General features: G+C 38.0%; 1 protein-coding gene across 4 annotated transcripts in view; it reads right to left on the bottom strand.

The window, feature by feature from the left end:
* TANK (TRAF family member associated NFKB activator) overlaps window positions 1–15,714 on the bottom strand; it is a 90,490-nt gene extending 74,776 nt beyond the window's left edge. Inside the window, exon 1 of one of the 4 annotated variants that reach the window (XM_036746912.1) lies at window positions 15,601–15,714. The gene's annotated coding sequence lies outside the window, so the exon portion shown is untranslated. Of the gene's footprint in view, window positions 1–7,920; window positions 7,982–15,600 lie in introns of those variants that run through there. The other 3 variants (XM_036746910.1, XM_036746913.1, XM_036746911.1) reach the window with 3 other exon arrangements.
* Between the last annotated feature and the right edge of the window lie 249 nt (window positions 15,715–15,963).

Genomic DNA, 15,963 nt, shown 5'->3' with positions numbered 1-15,963 from the left:
AAAGAACTTACATGTGAGGGTTGGGGGAACTTGGAAAGCTGGAAGGAGATAAATGTAATTGCTCCCAGGAATTTTTTTCCCTCTACCCTTTTCTCTTCATTCCTTTGCTGAGTCTCCCTTTTCTGGCTCTTCTTCTAACTATTCCATATTCCAGATTGTTTCTTTAGAAGTCTGTCTGCCCTTGCTCAGTGAGTCTTCTAGAAGGCTCTATCCCTAGGTCTTCAATTATTAATATTTGTTTCTCTTTATTCAATTCCATCCATGAAATTTATTAAGCATCTACTAGCGGCAAGACACTGTGCAGGGAGTATGACATGGTAAGTCCTGTGCCCTAGGAAGATTTGGGGCTGGGGGGCATCTGAGTTCAGAGTGGATTGAAGACTGGAAGCAGGGAGGCCATCCAAGAGGTTGTTCCAATAGCTGAAATCAGATGTAGATGAAAGCAAAAAGTTTATAATTGGGAATTTTACTGATTTGGAGTGGGCAGATTTTCTTCACTTTACTGACAGGTTAGTTCACATGTGAAATTATTTTGGGGAGAGAAAGGACTAAAAACGTACTATACTGGAGTAGGATGCAATCAAAAATGTATTATTTTTCCATGATTTCTATGTTAAAATGTACCTTTTATTAACTCCTCCCAGTATCTCTGAACAAGGATATAATATTATAATTTTTATTATATATGCCTGAAATACACAAATATAGGACTTCCCCTATGGAAGAATCATGCTTAATTTTTAAAAAGAGTTCTAAAATATCTAAAATTAACAATATTATTTTAAGGTCCAATGAAGCCTCATTTTAGTAGCTGCTTATATTGTTTTGAGAATAATCAGCATCTTGGTTTTTCTCCTTATGTATCTGAAAACCAGATTGGTGGTCCAAGTAGGAAGGGGTTGTAGAGAACACCTGCTGTGTAGGTGGGGAAAGTCATTGTAAGCAGCAAGATCCAAGAAACTAATGACAGTGTAAGGGCACATGAAGCTACTAATTCCACCTGCTCCCATAAGAATCTTCTCTTAAACACCACACCAAAGAATTTTGCCCCAAACAGTTGTTACTTTCTTTCCATATATGCTATACACAGTACACATATATGTGTGTATATATGTGTATGCATATATATGTATATATGTTACTTTCCATATATATCTACATCTACATATATGTATATATTATATACACACACACACATATATATTTGTACATAGTTGTTTGCGTGTTGTCTCCTTCCATTAGATTTTAAGTTTCTTAAGGGCAGGGACTCTGCTTTTCTCTGTATCCCTGGCTCATAGCATAGAAGGGGGTCAGCCGGCTGTACCAACTACCAACTGACTGCCATTCATGGGGCAGAGAAACCAGACTAACTGAAGCAGCAAGACAGGCAGACTAAATGAAGCAGAAAGTGAGCCAGACGAACTGAAACAGCAAGACATATCTGGGGAGAGACAGTGCTGGGCAGCACAGGCTACTTCTAAAACCTTGACAACCAGCTCTTCTCAGACCCCAAGAGAGAGCCCAGGACCGTAAATCTAAGAGTCTTGGCAATGTTTCCAAACAAGTGACTTCAGTCATCATCCTAAAGTAAATATAGGTAAAGAAGAAACAAAATTATCATTTCTTCCAGATGACAAGATGGTGTACTTAAAGTACTTAAAGAGTCAATTAAAACCAAGTGGAACGATTAATTTCAGCAAACTTGCAAGATATAAAATTAAACTCCAAATCACCAATGAAACCCAGCAAGAAGAAACATAAAAAAAACTCCATTAAAAATTACTACAGAATGTTAAAATATTTGGGAGTCTATCTTCCAAGAGACACAGAACTATATAAATACAACTATATATAACTTTCCAGAAATAGACATAACCATAAAACTATTAACTGCTCATGCTTAAGCCAATACAATAAAATGACAATACTATTTAAGTTAATTTATTCAATATCATACCAAACTACCAAAAGAGTACTTCATAGAAAAATAGCAACAAAATTCATATAGAGGAAGAAATGATCAGGAATCTCAAGAGAAATAATGAAAAGAAATGGGAACAAATGGGGCCTACGTGCCAGATCTCAGACTAGATTACAAAGTTGTAATTATTAAAAACCACTTATTTGATATTGGTTAAAAAATAGATTGATCAATGGAACAAATTAAGTACTCAACATACAGAAGCAAATGTGTCTAGTAGTATAGTGTAGTATTTGATAAAAATAAAGATTGCAGTTACTGGGATAAGGACTTGTTATTTGTAAAAAAGAAAAAAAAACCAGCTGGAAAAGATAAATAAGGAATGAATCAAATTTACAAGAAAAAGGCCTGTTTATCCAATTGATAAATGGTCTAAGGACAAGAACAGATAGTTCTCTAGGGAAGAAATCCAGGCTATCTCCAGCCATATGAAAAGATGTTCCAAATCACTACTAATTAGAAAAATGCAAATTAACAATTCTGAAATTCCACCTCACACCCAGAGAGGAAAAAAAATGACAAAATAAGGAAAACTGTAAATGTTGGAGAGGCTGTAGGAAAACAGGCACACTGACAGACAGGTAAACCTGAGAATGGACCTTTCCCATGTGGAAAGCAATTTGGAGTTATATACAAAAAGTTACTAAACTATGTGGCCTTTGACCCAATTATACTACAGTTAAGCCTACATCAAAAAGAGATTAAAAAAAGAGGAAAAGGGGTGAGCAGTTGGGTGGAGGTGTGTAGCTCAAAGGCAGCTAGGTGGTACAGTGGATAGAGCACCGGGCTTGGAATCAGGAACACTTTTTGGGTTCGAATCCGGCCTCGGATACTTACTACCTGTGTGACCCTGAACAAATCACTTAACCCTGTTTGCCTGATTTTTTTTTATCTGTAAAATGAGATGGAGAAGTAAATGCCAAGCTACTCCAGTATCTTTGCCAAGAAAACCCTATGGGATGGATCATGAAGTGTCAGACACAACTGAACAACAACAACATATACACAACGTAGCCTTTTCTGTGGTGGCAAAAAAAAAAAAGGGACCTATGAGCATGCTCAACAATTGCCTGAATAAGCTGCGGTTATATGAATATGATGGAATACTTCTATGCTGTAAGAACTGAGGAAAGAGATGATTTCAGAAAGATATGCAAAGATTTAAATGAAGTGCTACAGAGTGAAGTGAGTAGAATCAGAAGAATAATTTATACTATAACATCAATATTATAAAATGAACAATTTCGAGGACTTTTATAAACTACTTAAGAATGGAATAAGCAGAACCAGGAGCACTGAGAAGAGCTATGGTCAACAGAACGACCATTCATGACTCCAGCGGACCACTGATGAAACATGTCATCTTTATCTACAGAGATGTAACAGATTTAGGGTGCAAAATGAGACATACATGTTTTTGTACGCAGTCACTGTGGGAACTGTTACAAGAAATTTGTTTTTCTTTTCTTGGACGGGGAGAAAATAGATTTCTGTTAATTTTTTTTAAATAGGTCTGCGTGTGGGGGTGATACAGATATGAAATGTCAGATGAGGTCACTATCATTAGTTTTGCTTAACTGTTTAAAGTTACAAAAGACTTCTCAAGAAGAGAAAGTAATCTGTAAATGCATGTAATATAAAAAGAAAAGACATCAACATAGGGGAAAAAGGGAAGGTGTAGAGTAGGGTTGCCAGGCTGCATCTGTGGAGATATCACTGAAGTCTTTGGCACTGTCAAATGGTTCAGCATTAGAAACTGAAATGATATTATCAGTAGAAATGACATTAAGAAGGCATTACCATCTGCTTTGCCACTGCACCCTAAGGATCATGGGACTTTTCTATCTGACTTGCAGCTGAATCTTCTGTACTTATTCTCCCCATTAAGATTGTGAGCTCCTTGAAAGGAGGTCATGTTACTTCTCTTTCTCCTCAAAACTTAACATAGTGTTTTGCACATAGTAAATGCTAAATGAATGATAGTGCCTGATACATAGTAAGATTCCCTTATCCTAGTGCCCACTGAGGGACTGGAAATATGACTACTACTTTCTGTGGAACTGAGAATGCAAAATCAAACATGCCATCACCTCAACTTTTACCAAGAAACACTTCCTTTATGAGAAGCAATTAAGTCAAATTTGCCCCAGTTCTGGATGAAAAACTAGATTTCTTTTATAACTAACACTCCTTACCTTCAAAAAGGTATCTATTCAAAAAGCATCTATGCAGATAAAGTAGGGAAGATACTAATTTAGTCAACAGAAACAACCAATCCAGATAATAAAGACAACTCACTTTCATTTAGTGCTTTAACAAAGGATTTTCTTCACAATAGCCCTGTGAGGTAAGTGGTATCTCAGTTTCCTCATTTGTAAAATAAGTGACTTCTAAGGTCCCTTCCAGCTCTGAATCCTACAAGTCTAAGTTAGAAAACAAAAGCAGAAACAAAAGTCATTCCCAATAAACCCACATAGAAGTAGTCAGAATGGGAACAAGTGAGAGCTTTTATATGTCAAGTTTGGTTAATAAGTTTTTTACTATACACATCCATCTTTACATTTGGTTTTGTTTAATGCATGTGATGAAAAGTAAAAAGCAAAATAAAAATAGGCTGTCAGGTGTTTCTCTTTTATAAAAGCACTACCATTCAGTCACGACAGCAAAAGCATATATATTATATTACTATGCCACAAAGAAAACTGTCCAAATGGTCTGCTTAGGCAATAGCCAACTTCTTTTAGCTAATACTCAGTCACATGAATAATAGCTGTTCACTTTCTGTAGTGAATACTTCCCTCTGACTTCATTCTGATACACTCCACAGTTCACTGGAGATGTCAATTGCTGAGTTACAGGGCCTGTTTCAGGTGATCATTTTCAAAGTGAGCAAAAACTGTTGGATTAATCATTTGTGAAAGTCAAAAAGAAGTTTTCTCACAAACTTTTCCTCTTTCCAAGATATGTTTCCCACCAAATACAAAACCAAGCCAATATGAGCTCCTAGAGGGCAGGGGCCATTTGTATTCCCAACACTCGGCACAGTCACTAGCACATAGCAATTGCTTTTGAGCAAGCTATTATGTGCTGGGGGGAGGGGATATGGAGGCAAAAAAGTAAATAGTTCCTGCCCTCAAGGAGTTTTCGTTCTCTTGAATGAAGAAAAATTGTCCTGGTTGGATGCTTCGTTTTTTTCAATTCCCCAGGCCTACCTGGGTGTTTCATGATAATGTCAAGATTTCAGTGCCATGGTGGATATGAGATAATGCATGGCCTTTATAGGGTGTTTTCTCTGCCACACATTTTGAAATTCTACTACGGTAATTTACTGCGATGGTGGAAAGTCTTAGCAATGATCTTTATGATAAATTTCCCTTGTAATACTGTGAAGCAAGTGACAAAAGAATGAAACTGATGCTTTTACCAGGAGTTTCACTCTTGGTTTCTTTTGGGTCATACCATAGAGGAACAATTCTTGGCAGAAGTTATACCTTTATAATGTTGCTAAAGAAGAAAAGAAAGACTATTTATCCAAGAAATATCGGCTCTCTCAAAAACATATTCAAAGTCCTTTCCCTGCCATCCTCTAGAGGAATGAAAATGACCCAGACCCCTCACATTTTTCTTCCTGTTAGTCCACTACTGCTGTACCATGGGAATCATTTCCTCATTAATTTGGATTTACTCAAGAGAACTTCATGTCATTTTTATAAATTATGGTCATGTTTGATAAATAATTTTTCTGTGTCTTAATGAGAATTCTTTCTTGTCGTTTCTCCCTTGAAATCTCTGATCTGTGCTGAGAAAGAGAACCACCTTATTCTTCCTCATAGTAAATTTTGTTTGGCACTTATTACACCTCCTTCCTTACATGTGACATGCTGTCAGAAGCTTCTCCTATGAGATAAAGGAAACTTTTAAGTAGCAATGTTTTTGTACTTTTTGGTAATTAAAATGTGCCATTAGGGGAGCAGTTAATTTTTCTTCAGCTTAATTATGTTCACAGATTTCTTTAACCCTTGATTAGTAGTACCGCTTTTACTCCGTTAAATTCTAGGCTAATAGTGAATTTTACAGACCAGGATGGTAATATTAACACTGATCTATCAGGATTCTGAGGTTCCCTTTCAGAATCTGTCAAGATTCACTGACTAAACCTTTCATGAGCTTCTCTTTACCGTATAAATTGTGGTGACACCTCACAAAACCTGTGTAAAAGCCAAGGAAAGGCAATATGGTAGCAAGCATATTCACAATATTTTAAAACCTATTAAGATTCAGAGTATATTAACTGCAGAGAGTTGGCATGGTGTAGTGGACAATGGGCTGTCCTAGGAGTCAGGAATCTGTGTTCAAGTCCCAACTCTGACAAATAGTGGCTCTGTGATCATCTGTCACTTAACTTCTGAGCTCTAGGCTAGTAGATTCAAACTCAAATAGAAATGGGGGCCATTAATCCAGTACATAAAGATCCCTGTGGGCTGAACAGATTAATTTAGAAAACTACATATTAATATTATCTATGTTCTATTGTATTGTTATTTATTTTGTTAAATATTTCCCAGTCACATTTTAATCTGGTTCCTTCAGCATGGCCAGTGGGCCACCTTTGACACTTCTGCTCTAGGCAACTCCCTAAGACTAAGTTGTCTACAAGGTGCCAACCTGCACTGGTGGAGAGCATTCCTTCATCAGGGAGTTTCCTATATCAATGAAATCACAGGTCTGTTTCCTATTCCTAACTGTCCCACAGAAAACCTAGAAACTTGTGTACCCATATTTGAAATCTTTTGTAACAGTGGTTTAACTGTAAAATCATATTTAGTATTAAGGGGTGGGTGGGAGAAATACGCATTTCTATAGTGCTTACTATGTGCCAGGTACTGTGCTAAACACTTTTTATAAACACTATCTCATTTGATCCTCACAATAACTCTGTCAGGTTGGCTCTGTTAAATGAAATCAGACACTAAATAATAAACCACATCCCTATTTCAACAATACTTTGCTTTTCCTATGCCTCCACCAGCACTAAAGGAAGTCACAGGAAGTAAAAAATGAGGAGCCTCCTTGCTCCCATCAATCATCCTTATTCCCCTTGCCCAGGTGGAGAAACTAACAAAGTGAGGTGTGAGAGTGTGTGTGTGTGATTGTGAGATGGGTATGTATGAGACAGTGTGTGAAAGATAGCAGTGAGATGTGAGAGACTATGTATCAGAATGTATGAGCCTGTGAGATGGCGTGAGTTAGTGTGTATGTGACAGAATGAGTGTGCCAAAGTGTGAGATAGAGTGACTGTATTGTGAGAAAGTGTATGTGGGAATGCAAGACGAAAGTGAGTGTGAGAATGTGAGTGATTGTAAGATAGTGTGTGTGAAATAGTGTGTAAGTGATGTTACTGAGTGTGAGTTTAGTGAGATGGTGTGTTAGTGTGTGAGGATGAGTGTGTTTAAGAGTGCACGAGTGAGTGCATGAAGCAGCGTGTGTGTGGAAGTGTGTGAGCCTGAGAGTGTTTGAGATACAGAGGTTGTGGGCGACAGGGTGTGCGAGTGTTTGTGAGGTAGTGTGAGTTAGTGTGTGTGAAAGTGTTTGAGACACAGTGTGAGATAGAGGGTGTGATAGTGTGAGTGTGTGCGTGTGTGTGTGCTTGTGATAGAGAGGGGGTGTGTGCTGGGGGCGCCCGTGCGTGCGCGCGCTCGCCTGGCCCTGTGGTGCCATCACTCCGCTCCTCCTCCCGGGAGCAAGGGCGGCCGCACTGACTTGTGGACAAACTCCGGGCTCTCTCCGGGCCCCGCCCCCGCTCCTGCCGCTCCCCCGCGCCCCCCCAACCCCGTCCCCCGGCTGTGCCCCACCCCCACCTCACACAAGCTCAGACCCCCGGCACCGCAGCGGGGAGGGCCGGACCCGCCACTCAGGGAGGCAGGCAGCTCGTTACTCACACAGTTCAGGAATTCAGAGCCCCAACTTTATCAGCTTGTCAGCACCCAAAGCAGGGACTCTAACCGGAAGTCGCTTTCGGTTCCAGTTCAGAGGGCAGCTCCTGCGCGCGGAATCATTAACCCCTTGTGAGCACTTCTCTCCTCTCCACGAGGAGCCCAGAAGAACGACAGCTAACACAGCTCTTCCTGGTGACACAGGCAAGACAACAACCAGCCCAAGCCTAAAGGTTACCAGGACCAGGGGGACTTTAGAGGCCACTCTCCTTGTTTTACAGATAAGGAAACTGAGGCCCAGCGAGGTTTTTCTTTTAGTTATTTGCCCGAAGATACACATGTGGTAAATAGTGGAGGTGAGATTCAAAGCAGGGTCCCTTAGCATTCTTCAGTCTCTGTAGATTTGTTGAAAAACATCCTAAGGTAGGGCATTTTGACATTACTTGGTATGTAATCATTTTACAGCCTGTAATACTTTTGATAATAAAACGCCTTACCCTCAACGACTATGGCAAGAAGAATGGCCTTTACCCTGTCCAGGAGCTAGAGGCAGAAAGTCAAAAAGCATCTGTTAATCATCATGCGTCTGGCACTCGTGGAAGCTCTGGGGATTCACAGAAAGGCAAGTCTGATGGGGGAGACAAACATTCAAATAAATACACACTTACAAAATATATACAGTGAAAAGGGGAGGTGACTGACTTCATTCTACTTACTACCTGATGGTCATTGAGCTTCTCTATAGCTGTAAGAGTCAAGGTGAGGTTGGAAGGAAGATTGGAATATAAGGGAGTAGGAGATGTAAATTCTAGTCCCAACTCCAACACTACCTAGCAGTATGACCTTGGAGAAGTGGCTTCTCTTCTGAGGTTTCCTCAGCTCGGAAATGCAGATAGTAATAGCTATGCTATATATCTCGCAAAGTTATTGTGAGGAAGAAGATCAAATGAGCAGATATATGAAAAACACTTCATAAGCCATAAAGCATCGAATAATTGTGAATTTTTTTGATTTTAGAGTTATGAGGTGAAGAGGGAGCCATTTTCTTGAAGAAGATAGGTTATGCCTTTAATTCCAGGCTTCCTGAGTAACACATACTGGCACTGTATCCAGGTTGCTCCCAACAAGGCCTGTCTTCATCGTTGCCCTCCATTTGCTTCAGGAAAGTGGAAAAACTAGTGGGTCATCTGGTGTTACGAAGGGCAATTGCTCTCTTCTCTGTGGTTTCTAGAAAGAGCTCATCTAATTAGGCACACTTCACACAGAAGCTGCTTGTCCTCAAAGAGGCCTTTAGAGAGATTATGGAGTGCTAGCTGATTTTTAATGGAAATATTTATAACTTGAAAAGTCCATTGCTCTTTTCTGCTTATCCAAGTCCTGCTAATTGTCCAGGGCCCAATTCAAATTCCATCTTCTCCACAAAGTTTTATTGATGCATTCAGCACCTCTCTTCCCCCATCTTCTCCAAATTCCTTATTGCATTTGTCTATACCACCAACAGGAAATTTAGACAGTTCTTTGTCTTATAACCATTGGTGTTTAAGTACCTTATCTCTCTAACTAAATGAAGTTGTTGGAAGAGTGGGGTGGAAAGAAGAAATTCTACTTTTTCTTTCCTAAATTACACAGCATAGTGTCTCTTGCATGGTACCCCTAATATATATTTGTTAATTGACATCACATTGTCTTCTTATAGTGGTTTGAGACACATCTTGAGCTACAGAGTAGAAGACCATACTGAAAAACACCAGGAAAATTGAATCATTTCACTGGAGCTGTTAACATTATGTAAATCTGGAAGATAGGGAACTATGATCAAGATTTTTATTTCTTAAAAAACTGATTAAGCCCCTACTATATGCTAGGCACTTTAAAAATTTAGCTTTTAAGACTTTTAGAACATTGTACAAACACAAGAAGAGACAGTCCTAGACCTCAAAAGGCTTATAATGGGAGAAATACAATGCGTAAAAGGCAGCAGAAAAGTCTGAGGCCTTGGTGGAAGAGGGAGATTCATGGTGGAGAGGTTCTGAGAATCCAGAGCAGAGATGAGAGAAGACTGAAGGAGTGAGTGAGATTGGAGGTTCTGGGGAGCAAATGGAGGTTCCAGGGAGCAAATGGGATGGAAGTTAATGGTCTTACGAAAACCTTTATTCACAAATTAGAGAAGAAGGATCAGGGAGGACAGAAATTAGGGTGGGGGGGCATAGAAAACAGTCAGCTTCATTATATCTAGAAATTGGCCAATAAAATGTTGTCTAAGGGGCAAGGGATCCTCTCCTTGTGAAGTCTATTCTATTTTTTTAAAAAGTCCTGCCCTGGAGAGAGGCAGCATGTTACGGTAGAAAGAGGAAAATGGAAAGCGACAACAACAACATTGGGAGTCAAGGACCTGTGTCATATTCTATTCCTTGTCACTTATCGCCTGTGTGACATTGGGTAAGATGCTTACCCTTTCTGAGCAGTTCTCCTCAATTATAAAATGAAAATTAGAATAGATGACTTCTAATGAGTTATAGCCTATATCCTGTGACCTTGGAATTGCAGAATAAAATGTCAAGTTAAATGCAGAAGGCTCTGATGGCCATGACTTATTCACATTCAGAGGATCCTGGAATGTTAGAGTTCCAAGAAGACTTAGAGATCATCTACCATGATTATTGGAGGCAGCTAGGTTGTGCGGTAGAGAGAACAGTGGGCCTGGAGTCAAGGAAGACCTGAGTTCAAATCTAGCCTCAGACACTTACTAGCTGTTTGTCCGTGGGCAAGTCACTTAACTGTGTTTGCTTCAGTTTTCTTATCTGCAAAAATGAGCTGGAGAAGGAAATGGCAAACCACTACAATATCTTTGCCAAGAAAACCCAAAACATGGTCATGTAGAGTTGGACACAACTGAACAACAACAACCAGGATTATCAATGTGGGGTCGATGAACTTTTTTAAAAAAAGTACTTTGATAACTATATTTCAATAGAGTTGGTTTCTTTTGTACTCTTACATGTTTCATTTTGTGCGTTACGTTATCCTATGATCTATGGAGTTTCACCAGTCTACCAAAGAGATCCATGATGTACTAAAAGATTAAGAACCCTTAATCTAGCTTAACCACCTCATTTCACATTCACAGAGCTGGGACCAGAATCCAGAATTCCTGGCTCCCGCTTTACCCTTTCTGCTAGATCAATTAGATATTCTTCCAGGTTAGCAACTTCTTTTAAAACAAAAAGATAGTGAGAAGGTTAAGCTATACTGCAGGCACAACTTAATAAAACTTATTTAGAAAATTGGAGCATCTAGACACTTAACAAAATTGGAGGGTGTGTGTGTGTGTGTGTGTGTGTGTGTGTGTGTGTGTGTGTGTGTGTGTGTGTGTGTGTGTAAGAGAACGATGAGGTGATTTGGGAGTCTGGGGTGGTGTGGGAAGGGGAGTGCTAGCTTGGGCACTAAAATGAGGACCTTTGGGAAGTTATGGGGAAGAGCCAAGAGAAAACACAAGGGAGACAAATTCATCTACTTTCATTTTGCCTAGAGGTTGAAATGGTTTTTACGCCTCTGAAAATTATCTTGGTGCCATCTTTTATCTCCCTGTTGAAGCAGGGTATATACCAAGTAGTTTAAGAGGTTACCTAGTGTTTAAATTAATAAAACGATCATGTTATATTAAGAAAAATATATTTACATAGATCAGTATAACTGGAAATTCTGTAACTGGGAGGGCTTGCCTGAAAATTTAGCCTTTTCTTTGTTTACTGAATTTTTGGAGATTCCCTTCTTCAATTTAAGTACAATCCTAAAGTGAATTACTTCCTTCTAGTCAGAGATCTGGGGTCAAATCTTTGCTCAAGTAACTTACAACTTGTGTGACATTCAGCAAGTCCCTTAACCTCCCTGGGTTTCAGTTTCATCAAGTGTAAAACGAGGTTTTTCATTTCCAGAGCAATGTTCACTCATATTCTAGTTCGTTTTAACTGGAGCCAAATACTAACTGGTTGGCACACCATGGCAAAAAGTCTTATTTAGGCTACAAATCTAACCTTTTTTGCTGAGGAGGTCTGGAGAGTCCCTAAGGCAATGTTTTTGTTTATCTCTTCAGGCTGAAAAGCTCCTGCCCGCCTTCTTTTATGGCTGTTTGGTCCTTGGACTAGGTTGGCCTCTCTGAAGAACCTTCCATCTCAGATATTGTGATTTTGTTAAGGGGGTTGCCCTGACTCTTAAACAATCTTTTCCTAATAAAATGAGAATAACCTTGCTAGCAGTTGCCTCCCATCTCTTAATCTTTCAGCTTTATCATAGACTTTCGGCTAATTCAGGCTGCATACTCATCGATGAAAAGACTATATACATTTTACAGCCTTTTCTCCATTTCTTGCCTGGTTATATGAGCTTCATCTGAGTCTTTTTTATATACCAGACTTGCTTCCTAAAATAAGGCAAACCTTTTCTAAGCAAATTCAAAGTTACATTAGATTAGACATATGTTTTGAACAATTTAACCCATCTATGTATTAGGCTGTGATGATACAAAAAAAAAATTAAAAGTTTCTCCTCCTAAGAAGTTTATATTTTAGTAGCAGAATGTAAATTGATCAATAGATTCCTCAGATTTCTATTATTGGGGGACTTATTTAGGTAATCTTTGGGCAAAGAAAAATTCTTGGACATAGGTACGCTGAAGCCAGTTCTAACTAGTTTCAGAGAGCTGAGAGACCCTTCCTAATTTTTCAGTTAGCATTTATACTTCAGAAATCAGCAAACTGCAACAAAATAGGGCTTGATTCCTTGTTTTGTCAATTGACCACAGACCTTAGAAAGTGTTAATGCAGATTAAATTTAGAATTGGATTAAGTTTATGGTTCCCTCTTCTCCCACCCCCTTCCCCTCCTGCAGCTGCTTGTCAAACATTTACCAACATACCCCTGCTCTTGGGTAATTGTAGGGTCTTATGTAATACTGGAGTAGTGGAAACAAATGTTCCCCTTCCCCCTCCATGATGACATAATATGTTGTACAACAGTTTTTTAAAAAATGTCCTATGTCTAAACCAGCTCCTCTACAGGTCTCCAGAAGTAAACTATTCTCAATCCAATAAAGTCTTTTAAAAAATGAAGTTCAACCTCTTCATGGGACATTCACACATGGTTTTCCTAATCACGGCCAGGAATTGGGCTAATGAGGTCATCATCTGGGGGCCAGTCTTTCAAAAGAATTACATATTTTTTAAACAGGCTCCCTCAGAAAAAGGTTGTAAGAGATAAAAAATCCGACTTTTTCAATAATTGATGTTGTAACAGAATTGTATAATAAGCTCTTTCTTACCTAAACCAGACATTCTTGATGACCTACATTTAGAAATATATCTATTTTCCACTGTATAGTCCTACTCAGATCAGTGAGTAGAATTTCTCTGTTTTCTGGAGATAGCTTCAGGCCTTTTAAAATAATGCTTGGGCTGATAATTTTTGGAGAAGGTACTCATTTACAAAACTAATTGATAATTTATTTGGTGATCTCAGTGTGAGCTTGGAGGCACGGAGTTCCTAACATCTGCTGTAGTCGCAGAATGGAAAGGAATATGAATGAAGCATTCATTCTTATGACCAAATTGTCATGTGTAAAATACCATTAATAATATCATTCCAAGGGACAATTTTAAATCTATTCTCCTGAAAAATGGCTTTTGCCATTTTTTTGCAAGTGAAATAATGTATTTGACCATTACTTTTATTGTAATTTCAGCTGATATTTTAGCCTAATTTCAGTTTGTTCTTTAAATAGCAGTGACTTGTCAGTTTTTGGGTCTCCTTCATCCTTCCTCTCTCATCCCCTTAAGTGGGACTACTTGTTCTTTGTTTTTGTTTGGGAATGTTTGGGAATGCCTTTTCTAGGCCTTCATGCCCTACTTTGTTGTTTTTGGAGGAATATGTTTGTGAGTGTGTGTGTGTGTGTGTGTGTGTGTGCACACATACATATATAGAAAGAGATACCTGTTTAAAAGTCAAGATAGAGTAATACTTTGGTAACTAATTTCCTTTTATTATGCAAATGAGTACCAGTTTCCTTAGTTTTTATTTTTGTTTTTTTGCCATTCTTTTCTAAATTCAAATTTCTATCCCTTGTCCAAGTATGTAATTTAAAATCCTGCTCATCTTTCACTATTGTGGAGGAAAGCATTGCAAATTCAAAACAGTTTATAGGACAACAATGTTCGAAGGTATGTTTAGTGAATGCTTCTTTAACAAGTCATACACTTGTATGCTGCTCATGATTAGCTGTCAAAGTTTCAGGTGAACTTAATGTAGGTGACACAGGAAAAACAGGACTCCTGTTAAGACTGTCTTGTTTTTCTAAAGCTCCTTTGTATCCTTCTCCCTTCTTCATTAACCAACTCTGCCTTCCTGCGATAAACACCAGACTTTCCAATTTTATTATGTGCTGCCAGAGCAAGCACACATCATGTTCTACAAGAGAAGAAGCCTTATATTCTTTGTTGAACTATTATTTACCAATTTCATCTTTACATTGTCTTCTTCTGGATAACAATAGCATGTAATTTGTACAATTAATCTGGCCTCTTCAAACCTTCCCAGAGATGTCTGGGGAAAATTTAGTTGTTTGAGAGGAAGATAAGAAATCATTAACTAAGCCTTTTTGGTCATTCATCATCAGACAATCTATTTTGAGCTCTTAGTGAGTAATATGGCACTATATTTAGTATAGTACTAAGTAACAAAATATCAAAACCATTCATGCTTTGAAGCTATATATCAGAAAAGATAATGTTAATATCAGTAAGTCTGGTAATAATTAATCTGCTTTATATGTATAATCACTTGTATAAAATGAGGGATATGGAAAAAAAAATAAGGGAAAATATTTGTCTCGACCTCTTACTGTAGCCATGACTTCAAGTAGTAGGCGGCTTACATCTGATGCTTCATTTGTTTCTGGATCTATCAACTTGTCCCAGCATTATTTCCATGGTTCTAGTACAATCTATAGCATTAACATTTGATTTTGAAGATAAAAAGTTGAACTTTACCAGAATCAGGTTAGTGTACTACAGTGAAGTAAATTAAAATAATCTAAGACAAGAACTAAAAAAGTTTAGCTGATTATTGTGTTAAAGTAAGATTGACAAGCATATGTTTCCCATAAAATGGAAATTACCAAACCCAAGCTCACAACAAAATGGGAATTCTGTATCAGTTTAGAATTAATCCATCAGATTTCAGCAAAAAAAGAAAACAGAAAAGAAAAACTGCAAACCATATTTAGTTTATTATCCCAAGAGAAAACAGCAACCTAATCGACTAATGTACAGATCTTATGTGTATTTGGTCTTTTGTCCTGAAATATTTTATAATAAACTTGAACATTAGAAAAGGCCTATGTTCCAAAGTTGAGCTAAAGAGAAATAGTTTTAAAGAGGTCCATAGATACTCATGATTTTACTCACTGGAAAGCTAGAAAGAATAATTTTTTTAAAATAATATCATCTCTTTATTTTCATTTCTTCTTTAATTTCTTAGACTAGCCAAATTCCCTTCGATTGTAGGGATTGTAGGTTTAGGCCTTTCATTATGCTTTTAACACGAGTAGAGAGTAGTTAAAATGGATATACTGTAATTTAATTTTATATGCTAATTTAGTAACTGACAATCAACAGGCACAAAAGCTTTTCATTACCTTATTAGAAACTTCTCGATTAGTCCTGAGTCATAGATTATTCTTCTTTAAATACTTAGGTAATTGTGTAGTCTGAAAGCTTTGTCACCAGGTTTTCAAAATGCAGCCCACAGTGAAACTGTCCTGAGTCTAACAAGTATCTTATCTGGGAACTTCCACTGAGAAATCCCCTAACTTGAAGACTTCCTTATTTGCAGCTACTAACAGCCAATCCCTGCAAAATATTGAAATGAACAAAGTCTACCAGAAGATATTTTGCAAACCACCCTGCCTGTAGCTCTAGCCGACTTCCTTCTTCAATTCAAAAGAAGTTTATCATAAATAAAGCTTATTCTTGTACAATTAGAACATTTCACAAAATTT

Source organism: Trichosurus vulpecula, chromosome 2 (assembly GCF_011100635.1).
Source record: "Trichosurus vulpecula isolate mTriVul1 chromosome 2, mTriVul1.pri, whole genome shotgun sequence".
Lineage (NCBI taxonomy): Eukaryota > Metazoa > Chordata > Mammalia > Diprotodontia > Phalangeridae > Trichosurus > Trichosurus vulpecula.
This window is presented reverse-complemented; position numbering and strand designations above follow the sequence as displayed.